The sequence below is a fragment of the Calidris pugnax genome, unplaced genomic scaffold, assembly GCF_001431845.1.
Source record: "Calidris pugnax isolate Ruff unplaced genomic scaffold, ASM143184v1 scaffold209, whole genome shotgun sequence".
Lineage (NCBI taxonomy): Eukaryota > Metazoa > Chordata > Aves > Charadriiformes > Scolopacidae > Calidris > Calidris pugnax.
In genome coordinates this window covers 1,739,558-1,759,194 of record NW_015090978.1, presented here as the reverse complement: position 1 = coordinate 1,759,194, position 19,637 = coordinate 1,739,558, and positions in this window count along the sequence as shown.

Genomic DNA, 19,637 nt, shown 5'->3' with positions numbered 1-19,637 from the left:
GTAAAGGCACATATGCAATTCCACTGATACAAGAATCCAGCTAAAAACACTATAAATATATCAACTCTCCACATTCTAATATACTTTACACTTTGGATCTGTTAGAGCATATATTTTTGCAACAGACACCATGACCTAAGACTCTGTTCCTTGTCAGTCAATTCAAAGTAATTGAGAAAAAAAATCAGGTCATTTTTGCTTTTTCAAAATATGTTTTATACCAGTGCAATTGTTTGAATTAGAGTGGGCAACAGGAAGAGCAGCTGTCAATTGATGTTTCAGTGTTGTTATTGAAAGTTTTACACACACAGTTAAGAGGGAATTTTGTGAAATGATATTGGCCTATAAAAGCTGTCCTTTCTCTTCTGAAATCTGGAAAAATCAAAAAGAATGTATGTTCCTGCTAAAAAACCAGACAAGCAAAACCTATTATTTTTGGCTAGTGAAGACTGTGTGCATATTTTCCCCATTAAATTCTGCAATATTTTTTTAACCTGCATCCTTATGAAAAACAGGCTTATGCATTTAGTGTCTTTCTGTGTGCCTATATAGATACACATCATCTTTGGGTCCCCTGGTAAATTCAGCGAAATTAAGCACTATAGGAAAGCTCAACATATAATTACATTCCGACAAGTTTGCTGAAAAATTTATGCATAGACAGAAATCTAGTTAATTGGTTGATGTAGTTGCTAAACCGCTCTCAACCATATTTCAAAAGTCGCGGTACTCAGGCAAAATCCCCAATGACTGGAAAAAGGGAAAGATTATGCCCATTTTAAAAAAGTGCTAAAAAAGAGGACTCTGAGAACTATTGACTGGTCAGCCTCACCTCTGTGCCTGTCATGATCATGCAACAGATCCTCCTGGAAGTTATGTTGAAGCACATGGAAGACACAGAGGAAGTTAGAGACTGCCGGCAAGGTTTCAACAAGGGAAAATCATGCCTGACATACCTAGGGGCCTTCTACAATGGAACAACTACATGAGTGGAGAAGGGAAGAATTACAGATATCATTTACTTCAACTTGTGTAAGGCCCCTGATACGGTCCTCCACAACATTCTTGCCACTAAATTGCAGAGGTATGGGTTTCACGGATGGACTGTTAGACAGAGAAGGAGCTGGCTGGATAACCAAGTTCAGAATGTTATAGTCAATGGCTCAATGTGCAAGTGGAAACCAGTAATGAGTGGTGTCCTTCAAGGTCCTTAGTGAGTCCAATACCATTGAATATCTTCATCAATGACACAAACAGTGTGATTGAGTACAACCTCAGATATTTTTCACATGATACGAAGCTGAGTGGTGCAGCTGATTCACTTGAAGGAAGATATGTCATCCAAGAGGGACCTGGACAGGCTTGAGGAGTAAGGTCAGTAAACTTCATGAAGTTCAACAAGGCCAAGTGCAAGGTCCTGCACCTGGGTTGGGTCAATCCCCAATATCAGTACAGACTAAGGTATGAATGGATTGAGAGCAGCTCTCTAGACAGAAGGACTTGGAGACACTGATGAATGAAGGATTGGACATGATCCAGTAATGTGTACTGGCCAGAAAGGCAATCCGATCCTCAGTTGCATAAAAAGAAGATAGGTGGCCAACAGGTCAAGGGAGGTGATTTTCCCCTTCTCTCTTCTTGTGAGACCCCATCTGGAGCACTGCATCCAGCTCTGAGGCACCCAACATAAGAAAGACAAGGATCTGTTAGAGTGGGTCCAGATGAAGGCCGTGAAAATCAGAGGGCTGGTTTTCTTCAATGGAGAAAGGCTGAGAATGTTGGGTTTGTTCAGCCTGGAGAAAAGAAAGCTGCAGGGTATTGCAGTTTTTCAATACTCAAAGAGGGCTTATAAGAAAGATGGAGACAGACTTTTTACTAGGGCTTGTAGAAACAGGGCAAGGAACAAGAGTTTTAAACTTAAAGAAGGTAGATTTAGATTGAACATAACCACACTTCTCTGAAAATTTATCTATTTTCTTAAATGTGTAATACTGCAGTATAAAGAACTACTTAAAGTTAAAATCTTGTTTATAAAATTAAAACTTAAAGGAAAGCAATATGACAGATTTCATACGAAATTGAAATTATTACCTTCAATTATTTATGCTGTTTTATATATTACGATATATTATTTTGGCTAAAGCAAAATCAGCCTGTTTGTGGAAGAGGTCATGTTTGTACCAAGGCACTTACCCTTCAAATCGTTTTAGGCATGGAACAGAAGTTTCCATAAAAGTAAAGTCTTTTTTTGGGAAACTTACTCTGGATGAAGAGTCAAGTAATTCTAGAAGAAAAAATTATGGTTCAGACTCTCTGTATACAGTCAAAATTCACCAATGATCAGCCTCCTAACAATAACGCTATGCATCATCGTTGCCTCTGCATCATGATACTACAGCTGAAAGACTGCTCTAAATTACAATACCAACAAATGGTCATTCCCTTGGCATGTATCAGCATAAGAAGTCCTCATGCTGAACTTTATCCTAAAACTAAGATGAACCCAAATGCTGTCTTAGATTTATCCTGAAAATCAAGTACAACAGGTCTGTGTACTGCTGGAAGCTAGAAGTTGTCAAGAAACAAAGGCTTTCTGTCAAATCAGCATTTTTTTTTCAGGTTTTTCCTCCTCCTTAATAGTTCTGGCCTTTCACTGTTGAACCAAGATGTGCTCTGTCTTTTGTGGCTCAGATCTGAGACTTCTGTTGGAGCTACCTCCATGTTCAGAAGACTTCTTTACAAGATCTATCAGTACCAATACACAGATCTTATAACAAAAAGCAAGTCTTGATATCCATCAGCCATTGAGGGACAAAACACCTCTCAATAAACTCAATTTGTTTCTGTTACGCTACCATACTCCTCACTTACCTGGTTTCATCTTTAAAGGACTTGTGTGATTGCCCATAAAGACATTGGGTCAACCAGCCAGTCAGCACTTATATTAAAATTTTAAAGTTGAAGGTGACAGTCAACATCCTGTTAAACTCCATTGTGATGCACAGAAATATGTTGGTCAAAGTATCTGTGTCAGTATCATTTGTTACCTGCAATACAGAGCAATTAAAAAGTACATGCTTAGATGTTCTACTGTCTCAGAAGCACCCATTCTGATTAGAACATATCCTAATTTGTAATATCTTTTACATTTACATAAATCTCTGGGATTCTGTTCTCTCATTTAATGTTTAAATTATCCATCCTGGTTTTTCGGTTGTTTTTTTTTGTTTTTTTTTTTTTTTAAACTTTTGGCTAAAGTACTACTGCTACTGCTGAGGTAAACGATTTTACCTCCACTTCCATTTTCTATTTTTTCTATTTGTTTTGAGAAATGTTACCTACATCCACAAAATCAAGAACATTGAACACAGAGATTAAATATTGATTCTAACATCTTTGAGGGAAAGTAAAAAGGAAAATAAAGATAATTTACCTGCAGGCATTATAAAAATCTGAATTCAGCCAGTAGATACAATGTAATTTGTGTGTGCATTTAAATACATGTTTCTGCTCCAGTACTTATGATTTTATTAAAGGAAGCAGTCTTTTGAATCAGAGACTGCTAATGGGATTGAAATACCTAGCTTTCATTTATATCAACAGTCATTAAGCTTCTAAATATCTTTGGGAATCTGTGCTTCAAGTTAGTGACAGAGATATGCTTCTATCACTTGGAAATATCCAGCCTAAATTAAAAGCAGTTTGCAAAGCCATTAAACTCATCAGGTTTTCTATGAGTTCTGCTAAAAAAATGATCAGAAGGGTAAGTAACAATTTTATACCTATTTTTTATGCCTTTGAAAATGTCTTATATGCATAAAACTATTTGAGTACAGTTCCTTTTTAAGGAAGAATACTCATGAGAAAATAAGTGGTAGAATCTCTTTTTCATGCACCTTTGCACAGCTCAAACACAGAAGTGTGGAATTAGCACTATACAGTAGTGTTTCTTAAGTGGGCACAAGACCTACATGGAGATTAACCCAACTATGTAGCCTTGTAATTCTAAATCCACAGAGATTTCTGTCGGTAGAATCTAGTCGTTTAGCTATCATTTAAGCTTGCGTTATTTTGTTTCCTTGACCGTGGCTAAGCTTGTTTTACTTTTCAGGGAAAAGATCTAATCTCAACAGTTCTAGAACTATTCGAGCTGCTAAGGGTGGGATCTGACTCCTTCTACAGTATCCTTTCTCTAAAATCTATTTTTGAAGTCAACATACAGTGAAGAGTTACCATCAATAGTTTTCAACATGATTTGTTATTAAGACTGTGAAGTATTTCCCATTCTAAGACACTGCAGCTGCTGATTACTTGGCCAAGATAGTACTCCAACCTCTATGGTGAAGATTTTAACAGAAATTATCTCTCAGGTGAATTTCAGATAAAGTTTTAGCCAAAAATTTTAAACTATTCACAATTACATAAAAGGCTGTATCATCCTGTTGGCATGCAAGATGAGAAAACTGGAATTTCATACATAAGCTACCTTGTTTTGTCTCAATTTCACAGGGCAGAACTTCCATCCTTCTAAAGTAGTTTTGTGCAACTACATAGAAGCCATCATCATATTTATCATTTCCACTTTTTGCCAAATATGCAGCAAAGTTGCTTTAGTTTCAGAAACCTTGCAGGACTGTTAACTACTTTTATTAATGAATTCATGACAATCATGGCAAATGCTTGGGGAAAAAATGATGGCTTTTCACAGGATTTCTGCGTAACAGAAGCTCTTGCAAATTAGAATTCCTTCAGGAAATCTTTGAGATGATGAAAGGTTAATGTGAACTCTCACTACCTCAGAAGTGATTTAAATATCTAATTCTGTTATCAAAAAAATTGGAAGAATTGAATATTATAACAATTTTAATAATGTGTGAATGGTAGCATAATCTTTGGCTAATGCAAGTTAAGATAGATTGAGTGCTGTCCTCAGAACCTGCTCACTACTCCTGGTTTGTATACAGAAGTGGTATTGCTGCAGCAGGGTGTTATGACATGGTTTGTAATGGAACAAAGTCATTAAAGCTTAGGCAAGCTCAAATCAAACTTCCATGCAGGGTGCATACATTAACCATAAGAGGAAACCAATGGTGGAAAAGTCAACCAACTGGATTATGTTTACAGTGGTCTAAATCAACAGAGTTCCAAATTTTCAAAAACCTGTAGTTAATAAATGGAATTCCACGTTTAAAACTTTTTATGTTGATCTGTATCTGTTTCTTACCAAAAATAAAAAAAATTCCCTGGTTACACATAGTATTTGCACCTCTTCTGAGTTTCTATGTCTGTCCAAAACTACCACAATACTAAAGAAACCTGCTGATGACCCTTTGAGATAAAGAGGAGGGACAAAACCCAAACCAGAAAGTGTTTATAGGTAAAGAACATAAGCAGAATGATAAAGGATGGCATTACTGATATTGTGGAAGCAACAAAGGAAGACCAATAGAGAAATAGAAGTTGGGGAAGTGGATAGAGTTTGGAGTCATACAGCCAGGATACACATCAAGCAATGCTGCACATATAAATATTGTCATTAGTAAATATTCACATGCAGAAAACAGCACCAAGTAAACTGCCCTGCATGTTTCTTCTGCTTAGTTCATGCATGATTGGATTGCAATTGGATTCTCAGTATTGGATTACAATTGATTTTCAGGTCAGTGTGAAACTTGATCCCTCCAACCTTTCTCTATCTGATCCCTCAAGTACTTCTGCCCTCAGCTAATGCTGTGAAGAACTTCAGAATTAGAAGAGCGTGGCCATCATATTTACTACTTGGTGCTGGCCATTAAGGCAGCTGTCATGTAGACATACTTGTAAGAACAGCTCTGATTTCCAATTATTTAGACATATTAGCAGATATAAAACAAAACTATGTTTGCAAAATTACTTGTTTGAAGGAAAGAAAGGATCACACCTCTCCATCAAGCCCCTTGAACTAATTCCACTTCACTAAGAGTGGAATTATATTAAAAGATGCTTTCCACGGTACTGAGCATCAGGGATAAGCTCCACATGCTCCAACTCATTGTCTTTAGGAATGACACACACATTCTGCTTTTCACAGACCACAGATTAACAGACCCTGAAGAACACTATACTTCCACAACAGTAGCCATATGAATTTATGAACTTATTTCAAAATTCATAAATGTAACAATTTTGCAAGGAACACACAACAATAACACTAATGTTAATTTGATTTTGCTTTGTGACTTAGGGATTGTTTTAACAGAAGCTGGGAAAAATTTACCTGTTTAGATTATTAATCTTCAATAGATACCTGAAAAAATAGATTGTTAAGACCTGAAATATTAAAAGCAGTGAATTATTCAGTTGTATGCTTTTGTAAAATATTGAACTATAGGTATCATCTGACATGAGTCAGTTTTTACACATTATCAATGAATAATGGTAATGTTAAATGAACTCAAATTTTATGATTTTGGCCTTTGCAAAATTGTTCCAAAGGAATAGTCTCTTCTTTAACCAAAAGCAGTTAATCTTTTGCTATATAAGGAGGCAAACAGATAATGCTGATTCTTGTTCAGTGGAGTGTGTTGACATATATCTTTACTGGATTGTTTTGCTGCCATTTTATTTTATTAAGACTGCATACATTTACTTAGAAATACCTTTAACTGTTATAGATACAACTAAAAATTTGTATGAGAAACCACTGTGCTTATTTACTTTCACAACACTGACTAGTCTGGCTTCTACACCCACGTCAGATCCTGTCCCCATGATACAGAACAAGACATATTTTATGACTTAACAATAAGATTGAAAAATAACAATTGAAAAAGATGGAAGAATAGATAAAATAAAGCAAAGAAAAACCAAACAAAATAAAACCAAGTCAAACCAAACAAACTAAACAAATAAAATAAAATAAGTTAATGGTATATCATTTTGGACTGTCTCTGTAACAGAATATATAATACAGAAATTCACATACAGACATAATGGTTATATGGTTAGTACTAAAAGAAGGAGAAGTTGTAAGAAAAGTATTAGCCACTTCAAAAGTCAGGATCCCTTGGTCTTTCATGAGAGTTATTTCATCTACCAATACAAGTGTCTGCTTCATTGCATGGATATTCACACTTGCTGTAAATAGATAAAAAACACTTTAACTGTTTATGTGAAAATAAGCTGCCTCAGCCTTTACAGTAGCACAGTAGCCTGAACTATATCCGTAAAAGTTAAATGTTAAAATAAATACTCACTTATTTTGTGATATTCCATTTAATCTTCATCATTCCAACACTGAACCATGACATCTCCAAACCATACTTTACAGAAAACAAGTGGAGTGTTTTCACAGATTTTAAAGTGTCAACATATCCCCTCAAAAAAATCTTGAAAAATAATTCCTTGAAGAAAAAAGATATGAATACGAAATAGCCTGTGAAAAATTTGTAGAAGGAGAATGGATCAATTCTACATTCTAGTAGAACTATCAACCTGTGATATATAATGACCTTGTTTTTACCTTAACTGCTGATACTGAAGAATCATCTAAAGTCAAGCATTTTTGATAGAGGTCTAACACACTGAGTACTAATCTAAAACAAATAGTAAGTGCTTTTGCCCATTAAAAATAGTATTGTCATTGACAGCAACATACCATGGGCCTTAGGCTAACTTTGCCACCTGCTAAGTTTGCTCCCCCCAGTCCTGGCTTGTTAAATTTATCAACTTATTATGAGAACTTGTGCAAACTGAAGCTTGATACCAGGTGCATCTTCCTATGATATGGATTTCAAGCACAGAATAATAGCAAAGACCTTGAAAATACAAACAAGGTTGAAAATAGAGATCCAAGGACAACTCACTGATGGTTGTTGCTGCTTGCAGTAGAAATACATCCTTAAAAGCAAGGAAAAATACTACATTAAACAGAACAAAGAAAAGCAGCAGAAGCTTAAGACAGAAATCCTGGGTCAGGGGGGCAGGGTTTACCAGGACTGTGAGCATGCTGCATGCTTTGAGGACCCTAGGACTCAAAGGCCTTCTCTCTCTCCCCCCTTACCTGCTCCAATAATCTCGGTTTTCCCCTTCTCCACATACAAGTTGCAAGAACACTTAAATTTGCTGAAAATTCACAGCTCTGTTGCAATGTACCACTGTTCATTGAAAACAATATTCTTGGACAGGGTAACACCTCCATGGTTGCAGCTTACAGGTCCAGAGTGATTCTGGCTTAACTGTGTTCATTTTAATTTAGTCAGTAGCAAACCAAATTTAAATAATACAGACCTCTACATTTATACAGCTTCCATGACATATGTGTTTGTTTTTAAACAACTTTATCCAAACCAGTTTTTGCTTTAAGCTTATTTTCAAGTACTGTTTGTCTTCTCTGTAATCACCTGCAATATCAGGTACTGTTTAGCTTGCAGAACTAGCTTTCCGGACTGGAGACAACTCACATTACTTTAACGACCTGACCAAGTAACTTCTTATTTCTCCGTCCGGTGTTAATTCCAGACTATCAGAAGATACAAGGTCTTCTCACAGACCCTCAACTGGATCCACTCTGATCAGACCAGAATTACCTCCTCTACAGCTCACTATCCATTTTATTATTATTTGCATTCAATATCTATTATCCAATCTATGTTTTTCCTGCTGTTTCTTTAAGAAAGCAGTTCACAGTTGGATATACATAAAATGTGCCGAGTTAGCATAGCTTGGGTTAACTATTAAAAAATGATTTTAAGAACAAGCTACCTACTTATTCTTTTTCTTACTGGTATTGATTGTTACGTACTAGGAGATGTCAAATTTAAGCTTTTTCATTTTGTTCTCCATATTTCTAGACAGTTTGAACCATGATGGACCTTTTAATTGCTTTCCTATTCAACATATTTCCAGACTACATTTTACACCTGATATTACGCATTGTACAAAAATCAGAGATGAGGAATTTTGATAGATTATGGTGTTACCAATGCCCTTCAGAGAATCTTATCATAAAATTGGGACATGCTTAAAGGAGTTTAAATTATCCATCCTCACTGTATTATGAATCATCTAGTTATTTTTACAAATTTTAAAATTCAACACATTTGTCAAATTAATCATATCTTTTTATTTGTTTAAATAGCTGTGTTTTCATGTAACCAATTGTACTGAGAATGTTTGCAATTCAGTTTTTTCAATAATCTGTCAGTTAGTTTGGCAAAGATTCAATCCATCCCACGCTTCACTTCCACCCTGCATTTACAGAGTAACTTTTATTTTATTTATCTGTGGGGAAAAAAAAATCCAAGAACAACAAAGATCTTGTGCAGTCATTATTGACAAGTGCTACAGACATACCCACAGGTGTTATTTATGAAACATGCTAAGAATCTGAATGACTGAACATTTACTTTTAAATAAAGTAAATGGTTAATAAAATGTGCATTCAGTGTGCTGTAAAATATTCTGTAAAAATCTTACATTAGCTCAGTGGGTCTGCATAACTGCGCCTAGTTCAAATGAATTTGTTGTCAGAGTGCTATAGTAAGAATGTCTCCAAATTCTGTTCTTTTCCCAAATAAATAAACAACACAAGAACATATAACACAGTATAAAAACATGGTTTTAAGTTATTTTGTGACCATATTGTATCACCTAAAAAACATTCTTTTATGTAGACTATAAATAAAATAATCCATCTTGTCCATTGTGGCTCTTAGAAATACAGCTGATTGTCCAGTCAGAGAGAGTCTTCTCTGTATTTGTTGAATTGAAAACAGTAACACAGACCTTCTTTACAAAAATAGTCTATAAAATAAACCTATAACTCTCAGATTAATAAGATCAGCTTCAGAATGATTGGCCAGTATGTACTCAGGCAATAAAAACACAAGCATTGGAAAATAGATTGGACCTATTCAGAGAGATGGCTCAAGCCCATTTCAGGGATTTAGATCCATCAGAGTTGATATCTATACTGAAAAGACCAAGTTTCTTTTCTCCTGTGGCACTCAGGAGAATTCTGTCCTGTTTCTTGCCAACAGAACAACTACTAGATGAAGCACTGAAAAATTAAATAGTATGGCCTTCCCTCTGGTATTTTCTTAGCATTTTCAGCACCACCAGGTGGTACATTGGTACACAACAGCCACAGGACGACAACATCTAGAGAGATCTTGCAGAGTTCTGTTCTAAATTCCATGTCAGCATCACATTACTTTTCATATATAGGTTGTGTATTCAATTTCATCACTCTTACACTCTGCAAAAAAACTCTAAAAACTACCATTAGGTGTAATATCAGCCCAGAAAATCTGGATCGAAGCAAAAGCAAACTTATGCCTTACTTTACAGAACACAGAACAAAATCAGTAAAATCATTAATATAATGACATCAAAGAGCAAATAACACCAATAAGCACAACTCACTACTAGAAGGAGTGAGAATTAGTTTCATTTCCATACATGGGCAGACAAGCATTCACTGCACCTTAAAGAGTGAAAAGTAAACTAAATCTTGCCACTACCCGTACAAAAATCATGTGTCTAATAAGTAGTTTGGGCTGTCAGTTGCTATGTGACAGCAGATAGGTGAATACACACATGGAATGATATATAGAGAGGAAACTCTGCTTATAATCAGTTGAGCAAAATATTTTTTTGCCTCAGTAGGTTAAACATAGACAGTTCCCTGTAATTGCTGTTGTATACTTTAGAAAAGATACCACCTCAAATAATAGCTCCAGTCAGGTCTATGACTTGGGCTTTCTCAATGAAGTCCTAGTAATAAGATGCATGGATTTCTCTGATAACTCACAGATGAACGCAGAATAAAAGAATAGTGCCACAGGGGGTTTTTTTTGAGACATTAAATAAATAACCAAAGAGGAGTGGGATATGGAGGATTTTATGTTTGTTGAGATAAAAACTTGTCAATACCAAGTCAAATGTAAAAAATTACATTTAGATGTTGGAAAAGCACTTACGTGCTCAAAAGCTTGCCTGATCTTTCTAGCCTGTCAAAGGAAATTACCTTTAGTTACGAACCTTGCTTCATCTAGCAACACATTCTTTAAATATACAGAGAAGTGAAATGATACTTATTTTCAATTAAGAAAAAAGGTAGAATACTATGATGATAAACAGGAAACAAACAGGTTTTAGGGAAGAAATATTAGTTCCTCCAATACATCCAGACAGATGTAATAGGCAAGCTTCATGAGGTATACTTATTAGTGGATACTACCTGAAGCATAAGTTATGCAGGAAGCGAGAATTTGTATCAGTACAGTCTGTGCAACTGGTTTTATAGAAGATAGGCAAGCAACACTGCAAAGTGGAACTCTTGCTCTTTTCTTCTCTGTCTGGGTGGAGGCTGCTCCTTCTGTGCTGCCAGCTTGGCTACTTACTGAGCTGACTTAACTCACAAACCCAGGAGAAAAACATCCAATTTTGCTGCTGTCCCTCTTGACTTTCTCTGTTTTATACATACTGACAAATATGTTTTCTCTTTTGGATAGTGTGAAGCATTTTTAATTTACACTTTGTTTTAGTCTTTGCTGACTTAAATGTAGTTTTAACATGAGCAAAAAGCAGCTAGGCCCTTCTCACCAGATTGTTTAGTAAAATCTTTATGCAGAGGATCTTGGTGATCTTGATTACCCTAGCTCCTAAAGGCATCCTTAAGTGTAGGGTCCTGCACCTGGGGAAGAAAAATGTCAGGCACCGGTACAGGTTAGCGGTGGACCTGCTGGAGGCAACTTCTGAAGAGAAAGATCTAGGGGTCCTGGTGGACAGCAAAATGACAATGAGCAAGCAGTGTGCTCTTGTGGCCAGGAAGGAGAACAGAATCCTGGGCTGCATAGGGAAGAGTGTGGCCAGCAGGTCAAGGGAAGTCATTCTCCCCCTCTACTCTGCACTGGTGGGGCCACAACTGGAATACTGTGTCCAGTTCTGGGCTCCCCAGTACAAGAGGGACAGGGAACTACTGGAAAGAGTCTAGCAAAGGGCAACAAAGATGATTCAAGGATTGGAGCATCTCCCTGATGAAGAAAGACTGAGAGAGCTGGGACTCTTTAGTCTGGAGAAGAGAAGGCTGAGGGGAGACCTTATTAATGCTTACAAGTATCTCAAGGGTGGGTTGAAGGAGGAGGGAGCCAGACTCTTTTCAGTAGTTCCCAGTGAGAGGATGAGGGGCAACGGGCACAAGTTGGAACATAAGAGGTTCCACTCAAATATGAGGAAAAACTTCTTCACAGTGAGGGTGACAGAGCCCTGGAACAGGCTGCCCAGGGAGGCTGTGGAGTCCCCTTCTTTGGAGATTTTCAAGACCCACCTGGATGCAGTCCTGAGTAACATGCTCTGACAAGCTTTAGGCAATCCTGCTTCAGCAGGGGAGTTGGACTAGATGATCTCTATGGTCCCTTCCAACTCTAAAAATTCAGTGAAATTCAGTGAAATTCTCTGGAATATACCATGCAAAAGTGCCTTCCAGTGAACAGCAGGGTACAAAAACACTGGGGAACACACTTGACTGACCAGAGAGCTTCAGGGAAACATGCCACACTTATCCTTTGGGATCACTGCAGTCAACAGCTTTTGTCCTAGAGCATGGTCATTTTCTATAGGAAAGGCTGAGGTCTGGTCTTACAGCACATCACTCTGCAACCCTACAAGAAGACAGGTTGCTGGGCATATGCTGTATGAACTTGTCTTCAGAATTATTTAGTTTATGCAGTGTATCTCACCCAGTGAATTCTGGAAGACTTCATTTAAATATGGTCATGTCACACTTTAGGTTGCTGGGCATATGCTGTATGAACTTGTCTTCAGAATTATTTAGTTTATGCAGTGTATCTCACCCAGTGAATTCTGGAAGACTTCATTTAAATATGGTCATGTCACACTTTCCTCCTGTTCCAGAAAAAAAAAAAAAAAAGAAAAGGAAAGAAAAGAAAAGAAAAAAAAAATCATTTAAGGTAAGTATGACAAGCTGAACAAGAGCCCAGCATTTCCCCTGGCAAGATGCAAAATAAGTCTACATGTTTGTACAGACCCTCTGTTCCCATTAGATTTTTCATTACTGTCCTACGCACCTTGACCAATTCCATTGTGCTGCTAACTGCCACTGCTGCTACCAAACAAAACCCCATGATTTGTTTTGGATGCATTTTTCAAGTTATGTCCAATGGAGAAGGACGTTGATTTCTTCTTTGCAGCTGCAAGGACAATACATTTTCTTCAGCTCAAAACTGTGCCAGTAGAGAGTCCACCTCATCTCACGGGGTGTTCCAATGGGTGTTGATCTTGTTACTTTTCCACAGTAGACCAGACTGAAAGCTATAATTTAGGTGTTAATAGATGACTTATTATGACTTAGGTATGGTTTTGGTAGTGAAAGAAATTGGGTAGGAAGAAATAAACAATTAAAAATATAGTTTCATAACTTCTATTAGTGCCTTTTTTAATGGTCTGTATGGTCTTCTTCAAACAAAAAATCAGTCTTTTACAACTCATGACGTAAGTATGGAGTCTTGTTTTCTTCTTGTATACATTGACTTGAAATCTTTTTGTATTTCATTTGATTTGGTGTGAAGTTTTACAATTTCAAGTGCAAGGGTACATATTTGTAATTTTTTTCTGACGTACAGGCTTGCTTTTTTACTTTCTCATTGCCAAGACAATTTATTTTAGTAAAGCAAATAGTTACTGACACATAATAAAGATTTTTCTTGCCAAAGCAATATTTGAAATGCATCTATAGTTTTACTTAATGCTGTGGTATGAACTTGCTAAAATAAAGCATGCTAATAATCATAGCATTAAATTCCAAAATTAGATAGGACTTACCAATGTAAATTGTGAGAAAGGGAACCAAGAACTAACATTTTCATATAATCATAGAATTTTTGGGGTAGGAAAGGATCTTTAATGATGATCTAGTCTAATCCCCCTGCCTTGGGCAGGGACATATTTGACTAGATCAGGATGCTCAAAGCCTTATACAACTAACCTTGAATTTTTTCAGGGATGGGGCATCTGCAGTTTCTCTTGGAAACCAGTGGAGACTCACAAAATCAGAGTAAAGAGGAGGATCACCTTCCTTGATCTGCTTATGCCTTTTTTTATGCAGCCCAGGATATAATTGCCATTCAGAGCTGCAAGCACACATTGCCACCTCATGTCCAATTCTTCTTCCACCAGGGATCTCAAGTCCTTCTGTGTAGACTTGCTCTCACACCATTCATCCCCCAGTCTATGTTGATATTGGGGATTGCCTCAGCCGAGGTACAGGACCTTGTACTCATCCTTGCTGAACTTCATGAAGTTTGCATGGGCCCACCTCTCAAGCCTGCTCTTGCTGTCAATCTATTCTCTGCCCAGCCTGTATTTGTGTGTGGGATTGCCCTGAAGTTTGCATGGGCCCACCTCTCAAGCCTGCTCTTGCTGTCAATCTATTCTCTGCCCAGCCTGTATTTGTGTGTGGGATTGCCCTAACCCATGTGCAGGACCTTGCACTTGGCCTTGTTGAACTTTAAGAGGTTTGCATGGGCCCACCTTTCAAGCCTGTCCAGGTCCCTCTGGATGGCATCCTCTCCCTCCAGCGTGTCAACTGCTCCACACAGCTTGGTGCCATTGGCAAACTTGCTGAGGGTGCACACAATGCCACTGTCCATGTAGCCAATAAAGATGTTAATAGCACTGGCCTTAATACGGAGCCTTGAGGAATACCACTTGTCACTGATCACCATTTGGATACTGAGCTGTTGACTGCAGCTTTTCGAGTGCTGCCACCCAGCCAATTCCTTATCCGCCGTGTGCTCCATCCATCAAATCCGTGTCTCTCCAATTTAGAGACAAGGATGTCATGTGGGACAGTGTCAAATGCTTTGCACGAGTCCAGGTAGGTGATGTCAGTTGCTCTTCCCTTATCCACCAACACTGTAACATCGTCATAAGAAGTCACCAAATGTGATAAACATGATTCGCATTTAGTGAAGCCATGATGGCAATTATTGACTACTTCCTTATTTTCCATGTGTCTTGAGGCTCCACGAGGATGTGCTCCATGATCTTGCCAGGTGTAGAGGTGAAACTGAGCGGTCTGTAGTTCCTGGGTCTTCCTTTTTCCTGTTTTTAAAAACAGGGATTGTGTTTCCCCTTTTCCAGTCAGTAGGTAAATCTCTGGACTGGTGCATTTTCTCAGATACAATGGATGGTGGCTTAACAATTTCATCCATTAGTTCTCTCAGGACTTGCAGATGTATCTCATTGGTCCCATGGATTTGAGCAACTTTAGGTTCCTCAGCTGGTCTTGGACCTGGTCTTCTCCTACAGTGGGCAGTGCCTCGTTCTCCTGGTCCCTGACTTTATCTTCTGCAAGTTGGGTGGCATGGCTAGAGCACTTGCCAGTGAAGACCCAGACAAAAATTTGTTTTGTACCTCAGCCTTCTCCTGTTTCCTTCCAGAGAGAGCCCACATTTTCCCAAGTTTTCCTTTCCTCACTGACATAGCTGTAGAAGCTTTTATTGTTGCCCTTGACATCCCTGGCCAGATTTAACTCTATCTGGCCTTTCATTTTCCTAACCTGATCTCTGGCTGTTTTTAACAATATCTCTGCATTCCTCCCAGGCTACCTGTCATTGCTTCCATGCCCTGTAGGCTTCCTTTTTCTGATTGAGTTTGTCCTGGAGCTCGTTTTTCCTGGAGCTGGCAGGCCTGCCAGCTTTTTTGCCCCATCTTCTTTGCATTGGGATACATCACTCCTGAGCTTGGCCCCTGTTCCCTCCAAGGCTTTATCCTACAGTACTTTTCCAAGCAGATCCCTAAAGAGGCCAAAGCCTGCTCTGTTGAAGTCCAGAATAGTGATCTTACCGTGTGCCCTCCTCACTCCTCACTGCCCTAAGAATCTTGAACTCCACCATCTCAGAGTCACTGCAGCCAAGGCTGTCCTTGATCTTCACATTCCCTATCAGCCCCTCCGTGTTGATGAGAACAGGGTCCTGCATAGCACCTGTCCTCATTGGCTCCTCAATCACTTAGAGAATGAAGTTATCATCAACATGTTCCAGGAACCTCCTGGATTGCTTATGCCCTGCTGTGTCGCTCCTCCAACAGATATCAGGGTCGTTGAAGTCCCCATGAGGTTGAGGGCTTGTGCACATGAGGCTGCTCCTATCTGTCTATAGAGGGCCTCACCCATTCAGTCTTCCTGGTCAGGTGGCCTGTAGCAGACCCCCACTGTAACTCACCTGTCTCTGCCCTCCCTTTGATCCTTACCCATAAGCTCTCAGATGGCTCCCTACCCATCCCCAGGTGAACTTCATGCACTCCAGCTGGTCACTGACATAGAGGGCAACACCTCCTCCTTGTCTCCCCTACAGGTGGCCTGTAGCAGACCCCCACTGTAACTCACCTGTCTCTGCCCTCCCTTTGATCCTTACCCATAAGCTCTCAGATGGCTCCCTACCCATCCCCAGGTGAACTTCATGCACTCCAGCTGGTCACTGACATAGAGGGCAACACCTCCTCCTTGTCTCCCCTACCTGTCCTTCCTGAAGAGCCTGTATCTTTCCACTCCAACACTCCAGTCATCACAGCCATCCCACTATGTCTCTGTGATGCCAGAAGATCATAGCCCTGCAGGCATGCACTTGTTTCTAATTCCTCCTGTGTATTCCCAATGCTAAATGCTTTTGCATAGAGGCATTTAAGTTGGGTCCCCAATGAAGCTGACTTACTGACTTGCTGACTTGAATAGTTGGTACTCCTTTGGGCTGCACTCCAGGTGCCCTCCTGCTGACCTGTGGTGGTCCTCCAGGCTCTGGGCACCTATTGTTGGTACTGGCATCAAACTGGAGTTAGGGATTGAGGTTCCCTTCCTCTGTTCCCATTCCCCTAGTTCCTCTCTCCCGTGGTTCATTGATCATGTATGAGGCATAATTCAACAAATAAGATGAATTTTAAGTTTTTTTCAATTATTACATTCCCTTTTTCATCCTATAATTTTGAGGAATTATGTCACTGTTTCTCCAGATCAGTTCTGAGGTGTGCCCCATTATTTTGGCAGCTGCAGGCCCACAGCTGCCCAGATGCGCTCTAAAAGAATGTTTCAAGGCAGCCCGGCCATGAAGACTTTATACATTATTATCACATAACTACAACATTCACAGCGTCAGGGAGCTCCATTACCCTTGATGCAGGAAGTTGCTCACATAGAGAGACAGAAGGATAAAAAGAAAGAGTTATTTGCAATGAAGAGCAGAACAGATTTTTATTTCCATACCTAAGTTTCCAGCCACTGTCAACAACATAGGAGCACTATATATTTTGACTTTTCAATTAGTAGCTTTTCTTCTTTTGCAGGTTCAGTTGATTGTTACTAAATAATTTCTCAACTTGTTTTGTATTGCGTGATTTACAGGCATGTAATGAACCATTGATACAAAAATTAACCTTTTTAGCCAGCAATTACTTACTGAAATACAATCTCCACAGTAATCACAGCCACCCAAATGGAAGCCGCTTTCTTGGAAAGGGAAGTCATTAAAACTTTAATGTCTAGAAAACAGAGGTATGTTAGATAGTATTATTATAATGTTTACTCTCCCAGTAATTGAAGTGATGTGGAAAAGAGAATATAGAAACTGGAAAATAATCCGTTCTACATAGAGCTCAATGTACTGTCAAAATGATAAAGGCTTTAGCAAGGAGAAGAAAGCTTCTATCAGCAGTCAGGTGTTGCATCTATTAATTCAGGTTAGTTGTTTTCAGCACAGTATTAGCGACATCCTGGAAAACATCACAGGACTTAGGGATGACAGTAATTTAAATTTAACAGTGTTTATTTATAAATATTTCTGTGCATATATAATCACAGATATATAAACATACAAAACCTAGGGTAGGAATCATTGTGGCAATTTAGTTGCATTTTTTTTATACAGCATTCAGACAGAAAATATTTACTGGCTAAAGAACTCAGGCCAGATGTACTCTAACATCACAAGGGTAACACCACAAGCCACTTTGTTCTGTCTATAATGTTGTAACATGAGTAACAATCAGTTTGTGCCAAAATTCGCTAGCACTGTGACTCTATAAATATTTTCTGGGTAGTGATGTTGAACAGATTTAATTCTATTGCTTTCACCTTCTGTACTGATCCTTTTCATACTTATTTGCCACTAGGCCCACAAACATTTAAATTGGTGCCAGAACCAACTCAAGCGACTACAAATCACATACATTCCTGTGCAATTTTGGTAGCATAAAAATAGTTGGACCTAGGTCAGAGCTCCACAAAACTACACATTTATTAAAGTGCAGGAAGAGTCAGGCATTACTACCAAATATTTACAAAGTAAATTTATAGGTCTGCTCAATTCACTATGTAATCTCTTCAAAATATATGGAAATCCAAAGTTCAAGTGCTTTTGCTTCAAGACAATCCTAGTACTATTTATTTTTGCTATTTTCATTTATTTTTAATCCCTTGAAGAGAAAGCTTCCTCTTAAGAAAATTACAAAGTTCAGTGCAATGCTTTAAAAATTGAGGTATTGAAATCTAAGTAAAGAGATGGTCTTTTTCATTTTCCTTCAGAGAAATTAACAATCTAATCAGATGTAAATAGCTAAATAAGGTACTATATCTAAAAATATATTATTTAACAGATTCCTGTTCAGAATAAAAAAGACCAAAAAAAAACCTACCCTCACTTTAAACTCTGACAAAACATTAATGATGGCATGAATTTCACAAAACAAATCACTTATAAATGCATGTCATAAGAATAAGTACTTAAGGAATTCTTTAGACTTCATTAAAATTTCTATGGACAACACTTTAAAATTCCAAAACTGCACTTGAAAAATCCACAATATATAAATTCTCTACTTCACATTAAAAAAAAAAAAAAGATTAATAAATAAAATCAAGAGGAGACTCGAGGCTGAGATCTAATGTAGTCTAAAATTTTCAAAAAAGCTTTTATGTCCACATTTTATTTATTTTATATTGTGTGTGGCTGGGTTGGAGCTAACTTTTCCCATAGCAACCCTCATCGTGTTGTGCTTTATATTTGTGGTTAGAGTAGTGTTGATAACACACCAGTGTCTGAGGTACTGCTGAGCTGTCTCTTCACCCCTGACTCCCCAACACCTCCAAAGACCAGTGGGCTGGGGGTGTGCAAGATACAGACAGGACAGCTTACCCAAACTTACCAAAGGGACATTCCGTGCCATATGATGTCTGCTCAACCATAATCAGAAAAAAGAGTTGAGGTAAACCTGCTGTTAAGGCATTTGTTTTCTGAAACAACTGCTGTGTGTACTGGATCCATATTTCCCAGGAAACGTCCAGACCTCACTTGGCCATGGGAAATAAAGAATAAACCTTTTTGCTTTGTTTTGCTTCCAAGTGTAGCCTTTGCCTTCCTTCTTTCAACTGCCTTCCTCTTGATCCATTAGCTCTTCACCTTATTCCTCTCCCTGTCCTGCTGAAGAGGCGAGTGATAGAGTGGCTTGATGGGCACCTGGCAGCCAGCCAAGGTCAACCCACCGCATTTGTAACAGATTTATTTCACAAATAGTTTATTAATAAAACTAAGGCAGAGTGTTTCCTAAATCAATTTTGAATAAGGTTCAACTGTCAGAAAAAATCA